The 15,360-nt window shown below is 42.2% G+C and overlaps 3 non-coding genes across 3 annotated transcripts; all 3 read right to left on the bottom strand.

Annotated features, from left to right (window-relative positions):
• Nucleotides 1–8,688: 8,688 nt before the first annotated feature.
• trnah-gug (transfer RNA histidin (anticodon GUG)) lies at nt 8,689–8,760 on the bottom strand. The gene has a single exon. It is a non-coding gene; the product is annotated as a tRNA-His (tRNA).
• Nucleotides 8,761–10,639: 1,879 nt separating this feature from the next.
• Nucleotides 10,640–10,711, bottom strand: trnah-gug (transfer RNA histidin (anticodon GUG)). The gene has a single exon. It is a non-coding gene; the product is annotated as a tRNA-His (tRNA).
• A 4,045-nt stretch (nt 10,712–14,756) lies between these two features.
• Nucleotides 14,757–14,838, bottom strand: trnas-aga (transfer RNA serine (anticodon AGA)). The gene has a single exon. It is a non-coding gene; the product is annotated as a tRNA-Ser (tRNA).
• Between the last annotated feature and the right edge of the window lie 522 nt (nt 14,839–15,360).

Raw genomic sequence — 15,360 nt, 5'->3', positions numbered from 1 at the left:
ACGTAACTCCGAAGAAATGAGATTTTATGTTTCGATCCCACACGTTGGAGAGTTCTGGACTCAACACTGAATTCTACTAATTTAGATTGACTTCTGTCTCCATTGTATTCTATTTTAGTTCTCATTTTGTTTTGTTTTGTTGGATTTATCTTCATCTGGATTCTAGATTTATCTCTTCATGTGTTTCCAGGCATTTTTTAACGTAACAATTTACGCTTAATTTGAACACAAAGAAACGTTTGTTTCTTTCCAAACCGATTGTTTTTGGACATTGCATCATTGAGGCGTGAAAAGACACCGAGCTCAAACGTAGATTCTGTGTCTGTCCATCGTTTGGTGTCCGCACACGCTGATTTTCTCCTTGTTTGTTTTACTCTGTCAGATCTCCAGCATCTGCAGTATTTTACGCTTGTACACATAACTTTCAGACGAACTGGACGGAGGTGCACGACACACCACTTGCGTATTTCGAATGAACATTTATAAAATATCTGCGCGTGAACTGAATGGAACGTAACAGAGCTGCAACTTCTCAGAAAATATTTATTTCTAACTAAGCCATAGAATGAAAAAAACGCAGAGTTCAATGAATTCCACGAAAATGCCCCGAACAAGCTACTTTCAGATAGTAGCCTTGTTTTAAAGTGCCTGTTTCATTGATGGAAATACCATTTGGTTTGGAAACGCAGATATAGATTGATTGGCCACTGTTTAGGTACAGTGAGATGTTGAAGCTAGCTACACGAAGGAGTAAAAACAGCAGTTGGAATTTAGCACAGTGATCGCAAAGTAGTTCGTGCCCTGCGTTGTTGCCGCAACAACATCATTTCGAATAAGAATCACAGCAGCGCTATTCGGAGGATTTTGCTACCAGTGAAACGGCTAAAACACTAACCAGGAGCAAATATGGCATAACACCTCATTTATCCCGATCAAAACTTTAATTGCGTCAAGACACAGCCCTCTCAATTGACTCTGGTTAATAATCCAGGCTCCAGATCCGTCCGGTTGAACTCGTGTTTCACTGTGCTTCTCTGACCGAAGGAAACATAGTAAAAAGTCTGACAACACCAGGTTTTAGTCCAACCTATTTATTTGATAATAGACTCACAAGCTTTCGGGGTTAGCCCCTTCGTCAGGTGAATGGAGAGTTCTGGCCTCAGACAGAGCATATAAAGCACAGACAATTTAGAGATTACTGATTAGAATGCGAATCCTTACACCTAACCTGCTGTTTGAAAGCCCCCTTGTGGAACGATGGGCCACTACTTCGCTACAGTACAGTTTCGAAGGCAGCGACATGAGTCAGGAGAAACAGCAGTTGGCGTGTGGCGCCGTGATCACACAGTCGTTTGTACTTTTCGCTGCGGGAACAGCTGCCCGAATCCCAGTCACGGCAGCATTACTCGCGGGGGTTTGATCTCAGGGAAGCTAGGTAAAAAAAAATAGTTTAGAGGAATGATTGTATGAAGAATATTTTTGTTGTTGATTAAAACATAGTGATTGCTTCGACACACAGCATTCGCAGCCTTCAAAGCCAGCTCTTCACGGAGATTCTTCTCTTTTCCACAATTAATAATACTTCTTTTATCCTCCTCTAATTTCACTATCAATTAGCTGCAGCATTTCCTAAACTAAAACTTATTTCCTGAACGGTGTAATTATAGGAAATACTTCTGAAACAGTGACCCGAGTTGGAAATTGAACCCAGGTTCTTAAACATGAGAGGAAGCAGTGCTAACCACCGTGCAAACTGTGGGTTGGAGACGTGTGTTGGTCACAACAAATGCAGCGCGGTAAACTTCCGGGCTCTGAAATTACTCGAGCGTGAAATATACACCCGCGATCTAAATATACCTACTGGTTTCTAGGCACGTTTGCAACATGTACTCCCTGCAATACCTACACCAGCAGAACAAACCATACGTCGCAAATATTGTTTTTTTTTACACAGTTCAACAGATTCCGCAGCAAAGTGATAATGAAATCAATGGAGGATTAAATTCAATACAGTTTAGTACTTCTGAGAAGGAGAAAAAAAAACCCCTCCGAATAAAGATGAGCTTGAAAACTGGATCAGAAAGCAGAGTCAATTAGAAATGTTGTGTTTTGATGTAACCAATAGCGTTGGATCAACACGCAAAACTGAGTCATGCAGTATTTACTCCTGATTTTATTTTCACAGGATTCACTGGGCACAGAAATGAAAATGAAACGTCTGTGACTCGAATTCAAAACGACGTTGCTGCGGTCACAATGCTGAGAACGAAGCGCGATCCGATTACGGCGCCACACGCCATCTGCGACCGCAGGTTGCAAAGCTTTCCATCCCTATCCCAGCCCCTTTCAGAGGGAAAGGTGACGTAATAGGAGGGCTGCAGTATTTTGCTTTCATTTATGCAAAATCTATCTGGTGCGCTAATGTCCTTCAGAGAGGGAGATCCGCCATCCCGACCTGGTCTGGTCTACATTCACAGTGATGTGAAAGTAATCAGAGATGGGCAACCGATGTTGCCCTTGCTCGCAACACCCGAGTCCACGAAAGAATGAGGTTAAAATAACTACTCTGCATCTCAGTCAAGTGTAGTATCGACATGCTGCACTTGGTTGAAGTCATTAGGTTACATTTCAGCTTCATTTGAAGCAATTTTTTAAAGCGGCATCTCGGCCATTTGGCTAAGATGCAAATAAGATCAAGCCCTGGAGGAGGAGCTACACCTACTCCAGTCAGCTTGGATCATGTAGATCAAACCCAAGACAGGAGGTGAGAGCCCTGTCTTGTCAGCTTGGATCGGGAATGTCCTAACTTGTTGGGACTCTGAATTGGGTTTAATTTGACTTGATTGGATTGGAATAAAGTTTAAAAAAAAAACTCTGCATCTCAGTCCTAAAGGATAGGCCATCATAGTGATATTGGGTCCCAGTGTTATAGATTTTGAAAACAGCGCATCAATCTTTCCTTCAGAACTGTTGTCAATGAGATCGACTCTCATTCTTCCAAACTTCAGCGAATATTTTCCAGATTTAATTTATCATTCTTCAGACGACAAATTCCCCATTCGAGGGACGAATTTACTGAGTTTTCCATGTTCCACTTCCAATGTTAATATATATTGTCTTGCATGTGCTGACGAAAACTTCCCGCTATTCCGAAATTTGCACCACTAAAATCCAATACGAGTGCATAAATCCAATCTGTTTTAGTGTTCTTATAATATTTGCCTTCCTAGTTGCATCTTGCGCCTGCTTGCTGACTTCCTGCCTTCCTTGTACCAGTGCATCTACGTCTCTTTGAACATCGTCACTTTAAAGTTTACCTCTACTGAATAAAAAAGGTTTTGTTTTTGTAATGTTACGATCAAAGTGAATAAGTTCACATTTCTCTACATTGTGCTCCGTCGGTCATTTTTTTAACGACTCCTTGAAACAAATTCCCCATTCGAGGGACGAATTTAGTGAATCTCCGATATACCACCTCCAGTGCTAATATATATCCTATTGCATGTGCTGATGAAAACTTCTCGTGTTATTCCAAAATTTGCACCTCTAAAATCCAATACAAGTGCATAAATCCGATTTATTTTAGTACTCTTATAATATTTGCTTTCTTAATTGCACCTCGCACCCGCTTGCTAACTTCCTGCCTTCCTTGTACCAATGCATCTACATCTCTTTGACCATCGAACTTAAAAGTTTACCTCTACTGAATAAAAAGGTTTTGATTTTGTATGCTTACGGCCAAAGTGAATGAGATCGCATTCCTCTACATTGCGTTCCATCCGTCATTTTTTTTAACGACTCCCTGCAACATTCATTATTGATTTACTGTCACTCCGTGCCTCCCGACAGTTTAACCTTCTGCCTATCTTGGGATTATTTACCGAAATTTGAGACAATAAATTAGAAGACATTGACAAGACTGTGGAAGAAATGCTGTAATCAAAGGGCGCTGAACTCAGTGTTGATACAGAAGGGCGTAGAGTGCCAAATGGAAAGATGATTACATTTCCTCTACATGCATTAAGTTTTACTAGATCAGCATGCCACGGTTAGAAAGGTCTGCATGGGAGTTTCCTGTGGAATTAAGGTAAGGGCGTTACCAAATTTGGGGTGATGTTTGCAATCGGAAAAACATTTGATCTCTTCGAGATAGCAGCTGACATGTGAGAACAGTATAGCAAATTAAAAGAACAACAAATAAATCGCTATTTCTCTTGGAAGCTGTGTTTGGAAAAATGATTCTTGATTTTTAAATTATTTAATTAAACTCATTTTTGACTTCTCTCTGAATATTCAGCATATGGAGTGGAAAACCTTTCATCCCATCTATGCCTTTGAAATATTTCCATTAGAAGTTTTGGGTCTCCATGTCAGTCATCCTTAAGTGTTTACTTACGGACTTCTCTATACTGAATTCTATTGCATTCCAAGCAAATTGCTTTGATTGTAATCTCATTTTCTGAACTCGACTCTGAGCCGAACGTTGTTTCTCGGAATTATCACTTCCTGCCCGATGCAGCAGCGGAACAGTTGACATTGTGAACACGCATCTATTTATTTTTGTCATATCTGAATGTTTCTATCTATCTGTCGAGCTATATATGTCTGTTTGTCCTTCTTTGACAGACACACTCACTTACTCGCTTTGTCTGCCTCTTCATCTGGCAACCTTTCTCTCTTTTTTGACTGCTTGAGCAATTTGCTTCCGGAAATATTGCATTTATCTTGGACTCCTCACTGTTTCAGACCAATCACCCTGTTTATTGCGTGAGTAGGGGAGAAGGAGAGTATGCAGAATGTGGTGTCACATAGAGCGAGGGGTAACGAAAGATCAACTTAAAATAAGATACGTCCATTCAACGGCAGCAGGGAATGAACTGTTCCTGAGCCTGTTGGCACATGAGCTCAGAATTTTGCATATTTTCCCGTCTGAAGAAAGTGGAAGAATGTATGTTCGGGTGCGTGGAATTCTTGATTGTGATGATCACTTTTTCCAAGCCAAGGGAAGTATAGACGGAGTCATTAGATAGGCAGTTTTTTTGCGTGATGAACTGGGCTCCATTCGCTATCCTTTTCGTTTTTTTGCGTCTTGGTTACAGCAGGAGCTATTTCAAGCTGTGGTACTTCTGGAAAGGGTGTTTTGTATTATGCAACTGTAAAAACTGGCGAGAGTCGAAGCCGACCTGCCTTAGTTCTTTTGCCTCTTGGTAAAGTACAGGCGTTGGTGGGCTTTCTTACCTATGGTCCGCTTGACGCGGCCAGGACATGTTGTTGTTGATCAGGACACCCGAGAAACTTGAAGCTCTGGATAATGCCCACTTCATCGCCGTTAATGTGGAAAACGGCATGTCCTCCTGAAATCAATGACCACCTCCTTCGTTTCACTGACATGAAGGAAGAGATTACTGTCACCGCACCTTTTCACCAGATTCTCTAACTCTTTTCTGCACTGCGTCTCACCCTTGGTCAAATCGAGTCTGTCGCTCTCAGATTTAAATGTACTCTCTCTTTCACCGCTGAAATCCTTCCTGCTGATATGTATGAATATATGTAAATGGAAATACAACACATATATGTGTCTGTTTTTGAAACATACAGACTGCTGAATAAACATTTCTCCGCATATCCTTTCGTTCTAACCTCCAGTAAAAAAGCCCGTTTTATTCACTCTCTTCTTGTTGAATCGCCTGTTTTTTATCGTTCAAGTCATGTCATATGAGCAATCCGCAGCACAGATGCAGATATTTTGTTCTACAGGTACAAGATTAATAATTGCAATTTTCTTTGTAATGTTCTCATTAAAGCCTGGGATAATTGAAGCAAGAGCGATTGTCGAGTTATCGTAACCTTCTTGGAATACACAGTTTTAAGGATTTCAATACACTGTGTAATGTAGTCGCGGTGACCAAGTGGCAAGGCGTTGGTTTCATAAACCCAAAATCACGGGTTCAACTTCCGGATGTATTTGCAGCGTTGCTTCATTTACGTTTTTCCTCCTGTACCAACCATTCCAGGCTGAGGACAAATATACTACACTCGACGTTATGTTTATTTCTCTCTACCGGATGCGATACGCTAATGACAATGAAGGATTAGAATAAACATCAATGAAATGAGTAACCTCTCCGGCTCAAACATTAACTGATGTTCCATTAATTTGGCTGTCATTATGGCTGCAGCTGCCCTTTCTTACTCACAATGTTTACCTTTCATTTTGGTCGTTGTGGGCGTCGGTGTTGTTCCCGCCAACCTTTGAATATATATTTTTCGTTCCCGGTTTACTTACTTCCAGGCTACAATATTTAGAAAACATCTGCTGCTTTTTAAACTCCCGAACAGCTCTCAAATGCACATATGAAGAACGCGGAAAACATTGCAAATATGTACTGTTGATACTACCAGACATCTGTCTCAATGAAATGCATCATCAGATACTGTCCTTTACTGGAACAAAGATGTCCTGGGACGCTTGGGAAAGACGAAAGCAGGACGGATGACTGCATTGCTTAGAAAGCACATCCCAGTGTTAGAGAGAAGATTTAATTGACCAGACTGTATTTCCACGCGTGAATATTCATTTTCACATTGGGTCGTTTTGAGGATGGCACTTTAAAACGCAGGTGGCCTTAAATTGGATTCTATCCGAGGTTGCTGCAAAGGCAGCGCATAATACTAACCACGACACGGTCACAGCCCCCCATGGCAAATTTCGATGATGCAACTTATCAGGTTTGCAATATTGCCTGGACTGGAATCTGCGCGTTTCACCTCAGACAAGAATGTTATTCCGAATGCCAACCATGTCAACTCTCCTATTGCTCTGGGCAGTGTTAGAATTTTCCTCTTTATATAAGTAGAGGAAACTTGCTTGCGACTCGCAGTCCCAACCACGTCTGCTCACCTTCAATTCTACTCCGCGGATGGCACTTATGACATTTTTGTGGTCAAGGGAACAAAGCAGCACACCATGCACAGTATGCAATCTTCCTAAATTTCGACAGATTGATGCACGACTACAATAAGCCTGTACTAATGTCCTCCTTCTAGAAAGGCGGACATTCCATCAAATTCTCAAATAATTTGCTGTACCTGCAAGAGAGCATTTAGTGAATTAAATACATGGACCATCTACACTGGCTGATTTATTACGTTTATACAATATCGCGTACATTTGTTGATTCTATGAAACCTTATTAGTTCACCTCTTTAGAACATTTATTCTATAACCCTGGCCACTGAACGAATGTCTCTTTTTTGAAGTGCAGTTTACATAACGGGTAGATTTGAAAATATATTCCGTGAAATGAGATTGATGCACTGCTGAAATGGAAACTGACTTTTCAAAATGAGTGCTGGATACTTTCCCCACATTTTGTCGGCATGAAAGGACAGAATACAGTGTGAAAGAAATCATGAAAGGAGCAAAATGTGTTTCTTCGTCGTCCTTTGGTGGGATCGCACCAGTATTTATGCGGTGAGCACCAGAACGCGGTAACCAATGGAATTACCCTGAACACATTGTGAACTTTAAATCCTCATGAACAGCAGGAGCTGCCCTTTCAGCCCCAAAATGCCATTTCATTTCAACAATTCCTTCCGATTTTAATCTTGAAGTATAGCAAAAGACGGACAAATGATTTGATTCTTTCTCACCGAGGCATTGTGCTCTTCATCCTCTCTGATCTCATTCCGGAAATTCCTTCTCAGCACTCACAAGCTGCTGATTGGGTTCCCTGTGCTGCTCCGTCCCTAGTTTCTCCACCCGACTCACAATCTTTTCCAATGTTTTATCGAATCTTGCTCACTGCTCCCACGTCCCGCGAGAGAAAACACGGCTCTCAGGAGAATAATTCTCAATGTGAACGAGGGTATTGTTGCAGGTTACCAAGCAATTCCGGATGAATTGAACTCATGATCATTTCCAAACTTCTGTCGAAACTTGATCAGTGCACCCTCGTCCAGCGTGAGGCAACACTGCTCTCAGGAAAGACCCAGAGATAAAGGAATAATTCTCAGTGTGAAAGAGAGTTTTGCTGCAGGCTCCCAACAATTCCGGATGAATTCTTGGAGATGCTGACAGAGCAAACATGGACCAGAAGTCTTTTCTCAGAAAAGACTGTGAGACGGAAGATGACGGGTTTGACAATTGTTGAATAAATAAATCCGCAGGTGGAGTGTGAGGTGGGAAGATGTTCGTATGCACATCGCGTGCTCTCATAATCACAAATTATCTATTTCGTGAGATGAAGACAGTGTACGGGGTTTCATTTTATCCAGTCGAGCAAACAAGTCAGGTGTCTTCTGAAAGATGACACCAATCGTCTCTCGATCGTCGGACGGTGACTCGCCGTGACTTTAGTGCACATACTCTACTGTGAACAAAATGAAGCATTCCCAGTGCAAGTACAGCTGCTGCTCCGCGATAACATGTTCGTAATTTCGGAATCCACATCGAAATGCCATTTTCTAGCTGCAGGTGAAATTGCCTATGGAATTAGATGGTTGAGTGTTGGCAGCTGGTTCATATTAATGTTGATTGTTTGAGTTCTGAATACTCAAAGAAGGGGATAAACATAAGCTCTGTAAAGAAACTATCAGTAGATGATGTCTTAAATAACAGTGTACGTCCACGCGTAAAAATTGATTTTTACAGCGCGTTGTTCTGAGAATGCAAATGAAAACGCAACTTGCCGTGACTCGGATTCGAACCGAGGTTGCTGCGGCCACAACGCAGAGTACTAACCACTATACGATCACGGCATCCCACACAAAGAATTGATAATGTTAGTAGTGAGACATTGTCTGGTTTCAGAAGTGGAATCTACACATATTTCCTCAGATCGGAATGACACTCTGGATACCTACCCTTTAAACTGTCGCCTTGCTCTGTACAGTATTAAAACATTATTTTTTACATAAGTGGAGGAAAATTTCAATTGTGCCACAATATTAAACACTTCTGCTCACCTTCAGTTTTGCTCCACGTATGGCACTTATGATGTTTCTGTGGTCAAGAGAACAAAGCAGCACACTGTACGCGACGTGCAGTCTTTCCAAGTTTCGACAAATTGATGCATGACAGCAATAGTCCTGTAGTGACGTCCTCCTTGTGGAAAGGCGGACATTCCATCAACTTGTCTACTAATTTGCTGTACCAGTATGGCAGCATTTAGTGAATTACGTATATCTACTGCAGCATCTACTGTGGTAAACCATTGCCATTATTAAATATTGAGTACATTTTTTGATTGTATGAAATGGAGGTTTCACCTGTTTAGACAATTGATTCCATCTTCCATACTCCTAGCCACTGAGCGCAGTTTTTTCTTTTCAAATGCAGTATTCCACACGGGTGGATGCCAGTATATTTTCCATGAAATGAGATTGATGCACTGTTGAATTGGAAACTGAATTGTCAACACGGGTCCTTGCATCCCTTTGCGCTTTTTCGTTTACGATAACAAACGACAGAACACAACAGAGGGCGAAAGAAAGCATGAAAGAGGAAAAATATGAGATCATTTGGCGTCCTAGCGTAGGAACGAACCACCATTATTTCAGTTAACAGCCGAACGCGCAAACCAATTGCGCCACAGAAACAACACACCAGCAAAGCTTTCAGGAAAACACTCAAACAAAATTATTATCGCACTTCTGAAAAGATAGATTGTCCTGACCACATTACGACCGTTAAACCCTCATGGGCAGTAAGAGCTGCCCTCTAGCCGCAAGCGAAGGACAGGTGATTTTATTCTTTCTCAGCAAGGCACTGAACCCATCATCGTCTCTCATCTCATTTCGCTAATTCGTTCTCAACGTTCATAGTTGGTGACTGGGTTCCCTCTGTCGCTCAGTTCCCGCTTTCTCCACCCGACTCACAATCTTTCCCAATGTTTTGTCAAGTCTTGCTCAGTGCTCCCACCTCCGGCGAGAGGAGGCACCGCTCTCAGGAGAGACATGAGACAAGGGGATAATTCTCAGGGTGAAGGAGACTCCCAGACAATTCCGGCTGAATTCTTGGAGATGCTGATAGAGCAAATATGGAGCGGATGTCTTCTCAGGAAAGACTGTGTGACGGAAGATGACGGGTTTGACAATTCTGGAAAAAAAATAAACCCGCAGCGAGAGTGTGAGGTGAGAAGGGTTTCGGATGCACACCGCGTGCTCTCATAATCAGGAATTTCGTGAAGTGAAGGCAGTGCAACGGGTTCCATTTGAAGCAGCCGAACAGGCAAGTTAGATGTTTTCTGAAAGACGACACGACTGATACAAGTATGGTCGGCCGCTGACTCGCCGTGACTTTAGTGCACATACTCTGCTGTGAACAAAATGAAGCGTTGTGTTCCCAGCGCAACTACAGCTGCTGCTCCGCGACAACATGTTCGTAATTTCGGAACCCACATCGAAATACCATTTTCTCGCTGCAGGTGAGTTCGCGTATGGAATTAGATGGTTGAGTGTTGCCAGCTGGTTTATATTAATGTTGAATGTTTGAGTTCTGGATACTCAAAGAAGGGGATAAACATACGCTCCGTACAGAAACTATCAACAGATGATGTCTTAAATAAAAGTGTGTGCCCATGCGTAAACATTGACTTTTATAACGCGTTGTTCTGAGAATACAAATGAAAACACAAATTGCCGTAACTCGGATTCGAACCGAGGTTGCTGCGGCCACAACGCAGTGTACTAACCACTATACCATCACGGCCTTCCATGCAAAGCACTGATAGTGCCAGTACTTAGACATTGTAACATTGTCTCATTGTCTGTCTTCAGAAGTGGAACCTCCGCATATTTCCTCAGATCGGAATGACATTCCGGATACCTATCCTTTAAACTGTCCGGCTGCTCTGTACAGTATTAAAATATTCTTCTTCATATAAGTAGGGGAAAATTGCAAGTGAGCCGCAATACCAAGCACTTCTCTTCAGTTTCCATTTTGCTGCATGTATGGCACTTATGGTGTTTCCGTGGTCAAGAGATCGAAAGAGCACGCCGTACGCAACGTGCAATCTTTCCAAGTTTCGACAAATTGATGCATGACTGCAATATTCCTGTACTGATGTCCTCCTTGTGGAAAGGCGGACATTCCATCAACTTGTCTCATAATCTGCTGGACCTGCATGGGAGCATTTAGTGAATTCCGTACATCTCCTGGAGCATTTACTATGGTTGAATCATTGCCATTATTAAATATTGAGTACACTTTTTGATTGTATGAAAATGGATTGGTTCACCTGTTCAGAAAATTGATTCCATCTTCCATACTCCGGACAACTGAGTGCAGTTTCTTTTTCAAATGCAGTATTCCTAAAGGGTGGATGTCAGTACATTTCCCATGAAATGAGATTGATGCACTGTTGAATTGGAAACTGAATTGTCAATACTCGTACTTGCATTTTTTTCCGCCATTTCTTTGTCGGTAAGAAAGGTCGGAACACAACACAGTGCGAAAGAAAGCATGAAATGGGAAAAATAAGCGAACGTTTGGCGTCCCTGGGTGGGATCGAGCCACCATCCTTTCGGTTAACAGCCGAACCCACTAACCGATTGCACCACAGAGAGAACACAGCTGCTGGAGTTTCAGGAAAGCACTCATGAAATTGTTATCGCACTTCTGAAAAGACAGATTCCCCTGACCACAGTACGACGGTTAAGCTGACACGGACAGTTCGAGCTGCCGTTTCAGCCCCAAAATCTCCTTCATTTCAACAATTCATTCCCATTTTAATTTTGAAGTGCCGTAAAACGACGGACAGGTGATTTGATTCCTTCTCAGCGAGACAGTGCACCCATCATTCTATCTCATCTCATTTCGCTAATTCCTTCTCAAACTTCACAAGCTGCTGACTGGGTTCCCTCTGTCTCTCAAATCCCATTTTCTCCATCCGACTCACAATCTTTTCCAAAGTTTTGTCAAGTCTTGCTCAGTGCTCCCACCTCCAACGAGAGGAGACACCGCTCTTAAGGGAGACAAAAGACAAGGGAATGTCTTCTCTCAAGAAAGACAGTGAGACGGATGGTGGTAGTTTTGACGATTGTTGAGTAAATAAATCCGCAGGTTGAGTGCCTGGTGAGGAGATTTTGCTATGAACACCGCATGCTTTCATAATCATGAGAGCGATTTCGTTTTATCTCGCCGAGCAAGCAAATACGATATCTTCTGAAAGATACACCACTCATCTATTATCGCCCGGTGCGTAGCCCTGACATTTGTGGTTTCATGAAGAATGTCACCTGCGAACAAGGCATCTCAGTCATAGATCAAAAATGTTCTGCAATCTGGCGATATGTCCTCAACAATGATAAAATAACTATAGGATCCGTAAGAGCTGCGTTAACAGAGCTGCAAGCTACATTAATGGAACCATTTCACATATATGCAGTATTAAGAGGAGGAACAATTCTCAATCATTTCGCCAACCCTAAACCTACAGTCCTGTAAAAACTCTCCATTTCAAGTATTTGTTTGATTCCCTGTGGACTGCCACCATATCATTTGACGTTGATTCTCTCTCCAGGGATGTTGGGAGAACGGCATCAGCCCTTAATTTCCCAGTGGCCAGGTGTTGGATGCTGGCGCCATGCTGGATATTCGACCATGTGCAAGCGCGTGCCCCCCATCTCGGGGATGAACTGTTTAGAGAAAAATAGAAAGGTCTTAGAAAATAGATTTTAAAAAATCATTCATCGGATGCCAGCATTATTGTCCATCCTAATTGCTCCTGAATGGTTTCAGAATTAATAGTGTCACAAGTGTCAGTACTACAGCTGCAATGGGAATGTAGCTCGGAACCAGATTTGAACGTGTTTGAAATGTCACAAGATTGCCAAGCTTTGATCTGTATTGTGGATTATGCCTCGTGGTAATGCATTTGCAGTACGTCCGTAGAAATAGTAATGGTTCGTTTATTCTAGTCTCATACCTTAGCATTTTCAGATGCGGTAGAAACCGGTACCAGGGACATCGTGTTCTGTTTATATTTGAAAGAAATGTTTCCAAAGTAACGTGAAAATTCATTCGTTAACATCAGAGCTAGCATTGTTTAGCAGATAATTCCGTTGCAGCCGAAGGAAACAGCGTTTTGCCTGTCGAGACTTGCACTGGATTTTCAATTCCCAACTATGCAGGTTGTCTGGAAAATCGATTAAGAAATAGTCAGGAGAGTCATGAATTTCCGTGTTTGCACGACAAGTTGTTCTGAATATGAATTAAATTCCCTGCTTAACCTAATCGCGCTGTGGATCGACTGCTTCCGGCTGACAGTTCAACTTGACCATTGTAGGATGTGCCTTTCAACCGTTTATTGTTGACCAAAGCCCAGCCCTAATATTTGTAAGCCAACGTTGGAAAGGGTTAGAATTATCTCTGTCCTCAATCAGCCATAGCCTCCGTCCAGTGTCAATGTATTCCACAGTTTTACACCAGATTGAAAAGTGTAATTTAACCGTTTCAGATCAAATCGCATAAGTACTGAAATCACGCACTATTTCCAATAGATTATATCCAATAGATGATGATTTTCATGCTGACCGTTTGATTTCTGCAGCATCAACAAGGGACATGGGCATGTGCTCAGTTTGGGGGAAAAAAATCAACAATTTCGCCAAGAACAAAAATAAGATTTTTCAATGCGTTTATCTCACTGATGGTTCAGGGAAATATTAAACGTAACTTTTGTTGTGACTCCGAATCGAAAGAAAGGCTCCTGCGGCCACAACGCAGAGGACTCACCACTATACGGTCATGGCGTCACATATAGTCACTGATGCGTAGCGAAGCTGAATCAACCCTCATTCTTCAGCACTCCAATCTACCCAAAACATTGTTCCTTCGTCGAAATTCTCAGAACTGACTTCACGGCCATAATCCCTCTTTTAGCAACTAGACTGAACGTCAATGTACAGCGTTATGTATGGTCTCATCAATTCCGTGTGCAATTACAGCATGAATTGAGTACTTTTGTATTACATCCAACTTGGAATAAAGGCCTACTTTACATTTTCCTTCCAATTTCACCCACCACAACAGGTGGCGGGTGAAATGCACACGCCGGCACAAGACTTCCTAAACAAGTACAACAAAAAATCAACAACCGCACCAACTCGAGGATTGCGCTTGCCTTAGAGTGCATAAACTGCTGAAGAAGAATCTGGAAAGCTGCCAAACACTGGGTCAATCAACGAAGAGAGTAATCATGTGGTGCACATGAAGGGCAAGCATATTCAGCAGCAAGCAAGTGCAGAAACTGGCGTGTCCGACCGAGCTTATCAGCCACTACCTACCAAAATTGGAACAGTGTCTGCATTTCCAAGATTCGATAATGCATCTCTTACAAATTCTACCCTGGAGTGAAGCAATTCGTCCTCGACTGTAACGGACTATCAGATGAAAAGTTGGCCTCTGAAAATAACTAATTGCTGACACTTGGTGAAATTTCTAACATTGACGCCGTTCTGGGCGCCTGTTTGCACACTCCAGTGAACGGCAACTGCCTGCAAATAATGAAATTCACAGCACCGGGACCACTTCCTGAATCTATAGACCAGGAAATTTAAAAATCGACCCGTCGAACGTTTGTTGTGGAACACTGGGAGAATCATGGACTGCGGAGAAATAGATTGAGAAGAAGAAATAACTGTGAATGAGAATCGGAGTATTTTGTGAGTGGTGGAGAACCATTTTCTGCAAGGTATAAAGATGACCCGATAAACTTGCTTAAAGGTATGAAATACTAAGGCAGAAATGCAGCCATAATCAGCAGGAATCGAACCTGCGTGGAGAAACCCCAATGGATTTCTAGTCCATCGCCTTAACCACTCGGCCACGACTACTGACAATGAAATATGGAAATGTTGTTCTAAAAAAGCTGGAAGAAACATTTGTTTTTTCATGCTTTATTTTGTGCTGTAATTTTCGAAAGATTACCCAACATAAAACTGCACAGGAAATGTTGATTCATCCACATCACTGATTGACAGGCGGAGATAGTCACTGTTGCGATAAACAGTGAAGAGGCCGTCCTTCTCGCTGCTGTGCATTTCCATCAGAAGCGCCGGATGAACAATCGCACAGTCAACAAATTCGCGCACGTTTCCCAACAACAGGCGGAGTAGATTAATTACAGAGAGCGATTCATCTGAGGAAAACAGAGGGGTGGATAACAAGAAATCTGGGAGAAATAGAAGAAATGTTCTGGTCGGAAACAGGCAGAGCCGAAATGTCTGGATGAATTTCACAGCTCAAGCTCTTCCGTTTCAGAGAGATCGAATGAAAATGTTTTCTTTCAAAAGCGAAAAGAATTACAGACAGTGTTTTGTTTATATGTTGTTTTTTTTGCCGTAAGAAGGAGGGCC

The sequence above is a fragment of the Carcharhinus amblyrhynchos genome, chromosome 9 (assembly GCF_965287045.1).
Source record: "Carcharhinus amblyrhynchos chromosome 9, sCarAmb.v2.hapA, whole genome shotgun sequence".
NCBI classification, from domain to species: domain Eukaryota; kingdom Metazoa; phylum Chordata; class Chondrichthyes; order Carcharhiniformes; family Carcharhinidae; genus Carcharhinus; species Carcharhinus amblyrhynchos.
Note: the sequence above shows the minus strand (reverse complement) of the source record. Positions and strands in the feature narration are given on the sequence as shown.